We start from the raw sequence: 9,210 nt of genomic DNA on the forward strand, positions 1-9,210 counted from the left end.
CAATCAAATCCCACAATAAATACAAGATACAAAAGATTGATTGAAATTACAATCAAATTTGGCACAGAATTGAAGCCAACAAAACACATAGTTGTAAATTACAACTTTACAATCTCCCCCTTTGGCTATTCCATGACAAAATCCCTAAAACAAACTCTAGACTTAAACGTGAGTTTGAGAACAATGGCAAAACTCACTCACACCTAATCTAAAAGCTGTGAAGCACTTGCACATATATACTTGTAACCTGAAACGCTTGCACACAAACAAAACTTCCATTAAGCTTATGACACATTGAATACTTGGTACGTATATGAGCAAGTAAAATGCAATCAAGTTAGTAAACACAACATGTAAGCATATCTTAATCAAACAGGATCAGTCATTGAAGAATGACTACAATGAACATTTAGCAAGTAAATGCTCATCCGAAGACGCAATGCAATAAAGAGCCATCCCACGGATCAATTGCACGTTCAACACTCGACTAATGCAAAATACATGAAGTATATGCATCTAGGAACAAGATCCTACTAGGGTACAAGAGTGAGGTACTCAAGACATATTGGCAATATCTTAAGAGTACAAAAAGATGCTACAAAGCAAAAAGGTAAACAACATACTGAATTAAATTGAAATTAAAAACAGAGTGTACTAAAGTTTTAAACAAAAGCAGTAAAAGCATAAACATAAACCAGCAGTTATAAAAGCTAAAAATAAACACAAGTAAACTGCCTGTGAACCAATAACCAATGTTTCTAAGCCTAAACCTATGCTCCCCCTAACACTATGCAAGTTCTTCCTTAGCTTCCCCTCAAAATTTTCTCCCTTTTTTTTTACTAGAATGGCCAAAGAGGCTAGAACTGATCAAACTCTGAATCTAATCCCTGAGCCATGGACAAGTCCTTGATCTATGAAGACAATGCAGTGATCTGTCCCTGGACGTATGCAAATTGGGTCGCGGTGTGCTGCACATGGGAGTCTAGCATGGTGAACATCTGATCCACTCTAGCTAGAAGGCGATCAAGTCTATCTTGTCCTCGTGCTGGTGTAGAAGAGGATGGCTGTGCTGAAGTCTCTAGAGTAGAAATGAATCTATTAATCTCTTCCTCTGCATCTCCACCCTCGTCCTCAACACAATCCTGTGGTATCGTATGCACACCTGTTTTAGAACCCAATGTGAGCTGTGCTCCTAGTGAGTGTATGTGCACCAATGGGATAGTCCTTCTGTACTACTTTAAGGCCACTCGGAATTTTAAGGTGCTCCTTCGCAATGAGGCCCATAATGAGAGAGGGAAAGGGCATTATAGTTCTTGAATTCTGCTTCATAATGCTCTTTTTCAAAACGTAGAGAATGTGTCCATAAATATCAATCTCCTTGTGGATGAAGAGATCGTACAAAAACATTGCCCTTAGAGCTGACAATGTAGTAAGGTTGGTGACTAGGTACAGGTTGTGAATCATCACATAGGCCAAAGTCCTCATCTCTGGTGAAAATGGTATTGTGTTCATGGATGACTTCTTCGGTGTACCCCCAAGTATTCTTATCATCTCCTATGTAGAACCCAACCTATCCTTATATTGCACTGTAATTGGCTGTGAGGGAGGATGAACTTCTAGAAAATCCTTAATACTTTCCCTAGTTATGACAAATTCTTTGTGTCTCACCCAGCAGTTTATGTGATTTTCTTCTACTCTGGCGTTGAAGAAGAACTCTTTGATGATCTCCGAGTACACAACTCCACTCGGGTTCAAGAGCTTTGTCCATGTCCTATCCTTGAACACTTTAGGTATGAAAGTTTCCTTAAGTGATTCCATTTGTACGACCCTTTCCATGATGATTGTTTTATCCTTATAACAGTCATTATACTTCATATCAGCTTCAGCAGACTTGAAATGATCAAAATCAGTGCGTGCACATTTGGAAGTTGGTTTTTTGGTGGCTGCATGCTTAGTAGGAGCCATATGGGCAAAGGAACACAAAACAGAAAAGAAACAAGTGTACAAACACAAAACTTAATTAGATTCAAGTTAGTTCAAAACAAAAGTAAAACAACTTAAAACAAAGCAAAAATAACACAAAACAGAGTAAATAGACTTAAACAACATGCTAAAGGTGTTAAACCAAGAAAGCATAAACACAATGCATGAACTAAGTAACTGTGCATGTGTGTGTCTGTGTTGAGCATGTGCTGATGCATGTGTGTACAGCATGTGATGCATGGGGATGTAGCATGAGATGCATGAGGTGTGCTTAATGTGTGCACAGCATGGCATTGAGGCACAAATTGGACATAGTGTGTAAAATCCACAAACACTAACCATACATGATAAGCATGATCAGTCAAGATAAACTCTAAGCATTGGAACTCACTTGAGTCCAATTCAACACAAAAATGTCACTAGGACATTTTGTCAAACACCTAACATGCAACAAAGTACACAAATGATGTAGAATGCATGAACATAATGAAATTTGCCTTAATACATGCTCAAACTGCAATAAGGGGCCAACACAAGAACAATCACAGTAAATGGGACTCAACCCAATCAAAGATTTTGAAAAAATTTCACAAAAACTAAGAACCCCAACCCATTTTAGAAAAATCCCCAATATATAAAACCCTAAGCTAAAATCTGTATAATCTTAGTAAAATGATAAAAGAGGGTATCAGAAATGCATACCTTGAAGAGATTTTGCAAATATAAACTTGAAATTGATGGGGTTTTGAAGAAAAATAAGTTTTGGGTTGAAAGGGGCTCAAGAGAGTCTAAGCGAGGGAAGTGAAGAATTTTTGAAACCCTGTCACATTTGCTATATAAAAACTGAAAACATGCGTTTTTCGCGGGTTAGAGAGTAGCGAAATAGTCGCGAGAAAGTCGCGAGATAGTCGTGATAGCCTCTGTATGAACTTGAAAAAATTCAGTTTTTGCCTAAAAACATTTCGCGAGAGGAGTTTAGTCGCGAAATACTCGCGAGGTAGTAGCAAGACTTTCTGTATGAAAATGTGACTTTTTAGTTTCCCTTAAGCACATTTCGCGGGTAGCTTTTAGTCGCGAGCTTCTTGCAAAAAGACCTTTGAACCAGTTTTTGAAGAAAAACATAAAAATGCATTTTGAACAAAAAAACTAAAACCACGAAGTATAAAATCACTTTCAAAACACATATAAAACACTCAAAAATCTTTTTAGGTTTGATTAGCAAGTACTTGAGCATACACATCACATTTGAATATGTACAATCACACAAATGAGATAAGCATTATCTGAACAAAGTCTTGTGTGTAGTGTGTGAGTATCAAACGAGGAATAGTCCATAGACCAGAGTGAAGCTTTAATGATCAATTCAATCAAGTCATACACAACTGGCACAAAATCAAGTGGTCAATCTCAATTATAGAAATGAACATATATGACCTCCCACAAGAGAATGTTACAAAACTTAGAAGCTTATCATTTGGCTTCTGCATAAATCATAACAGTTGATCCTTTTTGGATAATATATCTCTTTTTGAGATCGGTGCTTGAAATTTTTGATATTTCAACATGTAGAGTTAGCCTTTGGCTTTTTAAGCACCATACATTTCAATACATAAGTCGCTTTCCCTTTTTCCTAGTCAAATACTAGTATGTGCGACAAGCTTTTGCAACTCATTATCTTTTTCATTTGGAGATTTACATTTGGTGAGCTCTATAGCAAAAACATAAAAATAAAGTGGGAAGAGATATAGGCACAAATCTATGCAAGTATCAAGACCATCAAGACTATTGACCAATCATTTATGACAAGCTTGAAGATCTATTTACAACAATCACACATAGATTTCAAGATTTCTCCCACACAGATAAATGTGCATACATAACAAGCTAGGCTTGTAAATGCACTACGCCATTAGTACAAAGGTACTAGGCCAAACTCACATGTGATACACAAAAAACAAGTGATCAAACTTTTTGAAGATTTTTCAATTTTTATGGTTTTTGAATTTTTGAACACACTAAAAAATAGAACAAGAAAAGTAAGATTAATAACAACAAGTAAAAGCAAAACTTGTAAAAGAAACATGCTATAAACAGAAAGAAATGCATGATATGATGCATGAACCTATGATCATAAGCATTGGAAGTATTGATGCATGGACATAGGAGATAATCATGCATGAGTACCCCTCTTTACTCACACGTCACGTGCGTTTGGGGTGATATCCCTATAGGATTGAGTACGTGAATTGTGACCTTCAAACTTGCTGTTGAAGTTTGCCAAACATGTGGTGAATGCCTCAATCATCTTCATTACATCCATCACACCGGAATCTCCATTTTGACTTCTTGGTTGTCCAACAACCCAATTCCTCTTGTCATCTCTTGGTCCTCTTGACCTTTGATCCCTGGCATTATTCAATGCTCTCAGCTTATGACAATTAGGTCTGGTGTGTCCTTGAAGTCCACAATGATGGTATACGTGGTTCGTTCTCAAACCTCTTTGTGATTTTGAAGGTGATCTCCCTTTGGCTTCAGACCTGATCGTTGATTGGTTGCGAGGCTTGTTCAACACCCTTTGGTCAGCCACATTCTTCTTTTTCTTAACCTTTGCCTTCTTCATAGTAGGGGCAACTACAATTTGCTCTTTGGCCTTCACAAAATTCACTTCTTTGGAGATATTCATAGCTGAACTACTTTCTCTGGTGTATCCCAATCCGATTTTGTCAGAGAAAGGTTTTTGATGAGAAAGGACTTCATCGAGCTTCTTGGAGGAGACTCGCTCTACTTTAGCATTGGCTTGAACCACTTCAAGCTCAAGAAATTTTATCTTTGAATAGTCTTCGGTCAGTTCTCCATTCAATGTCTCTATTTCACATTTGGCCTCCTTATAACGCACTAGAAGACTTCTATAGTCCTCCTCTGCCTTCTTCATCTTTTTAACAGCGGCCTTGGCTACCCTTGCATATTCTTCAAACTTCTCGAGAAGGGAATTATAGTTCTCTTGAAGGCCCGCTGAACTTTCATCTTCTTCAGCATTCGATTCTTCTAGAATTCCCATGGATTCCTCATCACTATGCTCCCCAAGTTCGTGCACAAGAAAATTCAGGTCTTCTGAAGATTCAACATGAGCAATAGTCATAAATACTAAGAAATTCCCTTCTTCATTACAACTATCCTCTGAATCTAAATTGGAAGAGTCCGAATCACTGAGAGTTGTGGCGTATGCCTTGCCCTTCATTCTCAAATAATTAGGACATTCTCTCTTGACATGTCCATGTCCATTGCACTCGAAGCAAGTGATTCCTTGAGCAAATTGAGGCTCCTTCCCATCTTTCTTCCTGAATTCCTTCCTGTCACCCTTGTAAGATGAAAACTTCCCTTTGTTGAAAGGCTTCCCACTGTTTTTCATCTTCAAAAATTTTTGGAAGTTATTTGCAAGGAATGATACTTCCTTCTCCACATCATCCTCTTCGAAGGAGTTGTCCATTCTCTCGGTGATGGTTTTAAGAGCAAGTGATTTGCTCGATTTATGAGAGGGCAGTCCCAGCTTATATGTTTGGAGAGATCCAATTAGCTCTTGGATTTCGATCTCATCCAAGTCTTTACTCTCTTTTATAGCTGTGACTTTTGTTCGGAAACTCTCCGGTAAAGACCTCAAAATCTTTCTCACCACCTTAGAATCTTGAATCTTCTCTCCGAAATTGAGTTTGGCAATTACAATTTCATTGAGCTTTCCATAGAAAGAATCGAAAGCCTCATTATCTCCCATATTAAGTTCTTTAAATCTAGTGGTAAGCATTTGAAGCTTCGTGTCCTTGACTTTCTTGGTACCCTCATAGGTTGTTTCAAGGATCATCCAAGCTTCTTTAGCTGTCTTCACGTGCGATATCCTGTGAAACTCATCAGGGGACACACCACAGAATATAGCATTAATGGCCTTACTATTCGCATTAGCTAATGCAAGAGCTACCTTGTCCCATTCGGACTTGGCAGTTGTGGGTTTAACATACCCATTCTCAATGGAATCCCATACGGACTCATCTATAGCACACAAGAAAGCCCTCATTCGGACCTTCCAAAAAGTATAGTTGCCTCCAACAAAGAATGGTGGGACATTAAGAGATTGTGACCGGTCCATCACAAAGGGTCAAGGAACACACTCAGATATTTAAACCAAGCGAGTGTACCCGCTCTGATACCAATTGAAAGCTCAAAAATGTGTTAAAAACACATGTGCTATTTAGACCCCCAAATTAAGGTTATGACTTGATAGATTTTATACTAACTTAATTATAAGTGTGGAATAGTGTAAATGCGAGCGGATAAAAAAATAAGCTACTCTAACATATATTCATATAATCACAGCAGTAAAATGAAATGTAAAAGAGTAGGGAAGAAGAATGCAAACACAGGTAACACGCCGATGTGTTATCGAAGTGGAAACTGAAGAACTTAGCGAAAAACCTCTCCGCCACCCTCCAAGTGGTAATCAATCCACTAGACAATCAATTGGGATACATGGGTTAGCAAAAGACCCTCCAAGCCTAATCTACCTGCTGTACCTAAGCCCTCTAAGCTCCTACTCCAACAAGGCTTCTCGGAGACGTGTCTTGTCTAGCTCTCCGGATCCCGCAACAAGCTCCATGTTGCATCTGCCATCCTTGGCTTCTTCCAATGCTTCCCAACAACACCAAACAATCAATTGACACTCTAAAAGGGTGTGATAAGTGTTTGGGATATCAACCTTTCAATGGTATGGAAATGGAGAGGTAAGAGGAGGAAAATCCACAAGCTATTATGTAGAGGATTGTGGGTATAACAATCTCTAACTCTCAAGGTGTTTTGCTAGGGTTTTCTCTCTGAAGCACTCCTTTACATTTGTGTGTAATATGAGTATTTATAGTGTGGGTACAGAAAGTGTGTATTAGATAGCATAGTCTGGCAAAACAGAATGTCTCGCGAGTGTCTCGCAGGAAGGCTTTACCTGCGAGATACTTGCGAGACACAGCTGTCTCCATTTGTACTGACTCTTCATATTCTAGTCATGTGTAGGGCACATGCATTACTTTGTGGGATACTAAGTCGCGAGATACCCGCGAAAACCTCTTCGGTCTTCAATAGCTTCAGTCTTCACACACTCTCTCTCTCTATCACACAACCCTTACAATCAAATCCCACAATAAATACAAGGTACAAAAGATTGATTAAAATTACAATCAAATTTGGCACGGAATTAAAGCCAACAAAACACATAGTTGTAAATCAAAACTTTACAATCCTTTCCTTTGTGGGAAGTATGCATTGGCTTAAGGTGGACTATGATGGAAGGTGTAAATGGAGTTGCCACCTAGTTTAGGTCTAAGATCAACAAATATAACACCCTTTCAGTTTAGAGGGAGTTTGTTGAGGACAACAGTGATAGTTGGGATGGTAAGAATGATGATGATGATGTTGTTGAACCAAGCAAAATGGGTGCTGGTGTAATGAACTCTAATTTTGAGAGTGAGGGGTTGCACAGTCTTGATGAATCATCATCTAATGATGAGACTGGAGATAATAGTGATGATAACACTGAGGATGAATCAAAAATACCTAAGGGAAAGAGAAGGGGACATAAACCTAAGAAAAAGAGGAGCTTCCCAATGTTTAAGCTAGTTGTTAAGGCTGAACATATCAAATTTGAGAAAAATATGTTGTTCACAACATCTAAGCAATTCAAAGAAGCTATAACTGAGTATGCAGTTCATGGTGGCTAAGGGATCATATTTGCAAAAAATGATTTATAGAGGGTCAGCGTAGTTTGTCAAGAAAACTGCAAGTTTGTAGCCTATCTAACAAAGGTGCCAAGGGAGAAGAACTACCAGCTAAGAACACTGATTATGGATCACACATGCTGTAGGAGTTATAAGAATCCAAAGTACACTTCTTCATACATTGGAAAGAAGTTGATGAAGAAGGTGCAAAGATAGTCTAACATGAAGTTAATAGACATTCAAGATGCTATATATAAGAAGTTTACTCTAAACATAAATGCAGGAAAAGCCAGCAGGGCAATGGAGAAGGCAAGAGAATATGTTGATGGGGCTTACACACAATAGTACAATCAGCTATGGGAGTATTGTGAGGAGTCGAGGAGGGCTAGTCGTAGTAGTACCATACTTATGAAAGCACATACCTTCAATAAAGGTGATTTAGCTACTAAGACAGACTTGGTCTGTGGGGTCCTTATTTTAAGAGGTTGTACATATGCTTGGAGGGTTACAAGAAAAGGTTTCTGACTAGATGCAAGCCAATCATTGCTTTGGAAGACAGCCATTTGAAGACTAAGTCAGGTAGACAATTGATTATAGTAATTGCTAGAAATCCTAATGAAGAGTATTTCCCACTTGTATATGTTGTAGTGGAGGCTAAAATGAAAGTCTCCTGGACTTGGTTCATAAATCTACTACTTGCAGACATAAGTCAAAATAGAAGATGGGCATTTATATCAGACTAGCAAAAGGTATGTAGCTTTATTGCCATATTGTAGTCTAGGGTTACTAACACTACATATTTTCTTGTTATACTGAAGGGGTTGGTGCAGACTTTCATTGACAATTGACCAAAATATGAGCATAGGATTTGCTGCAGACATTTCTACAACAATTTCAAGAAGAACCATCCTAGTGTTTTGATTAGAGACCTGTTTTGGAAAGTAGCCAAAGCTACTTATAAAGTAGAGTTTGATAGGGTGATGGATGAACTGAAAGAAATTGATGAGGATGCACACAATTGGCTGCAAGCTCATTCAACCACCATATGAGCAATACACATGTTCAGGGAGGATGGTTTGATTGATACAGTATTGAACAACATGTGTGAAAGTTTTAACTGCAGGATACTGAAGTTCAGATCTAAGCCTATAATTACTATGGTATGATACTTATGTTTTCACTAACAGCTAGATAGATACATTGTTTGATACATTATTTATGTGTGATTGCAGCTGGAGTGCATCAGGCTTTATCTTATGACCAAGTTTCAGGAGAACAAGCAGATGATTATGAAAGTGGAATAAGAGATATATCCTAAAGTACTTAAGAGATTGCATAAGGAAAAGATTGCAAGCAATAGGTGGCTTGCTTGTTATGCAGGTCATACACAGTTTGAGGTTAAAAATGGCCTACAAAGTTTCACTGTGGACTTGGACAAAGCGCACTGTAGTTGGGGATATAACAGGCATACCAT

Source organism: Quercus lobata, chromosome 7 (genome assembly GCF_001633185.2).
Source record: "Quercus lobata isolate SW786 chromosome 7, ValleyOak3.0 Primary Assembly, whole genome shotgun sequence".
Taxonomy (NCBI): domain Eukaryota; kingdom Viridiplantae; phylum Streptophyta; class Magnoliopsida; order Fagales; family Fagaceae; genus Quercus; species Quercus lobata.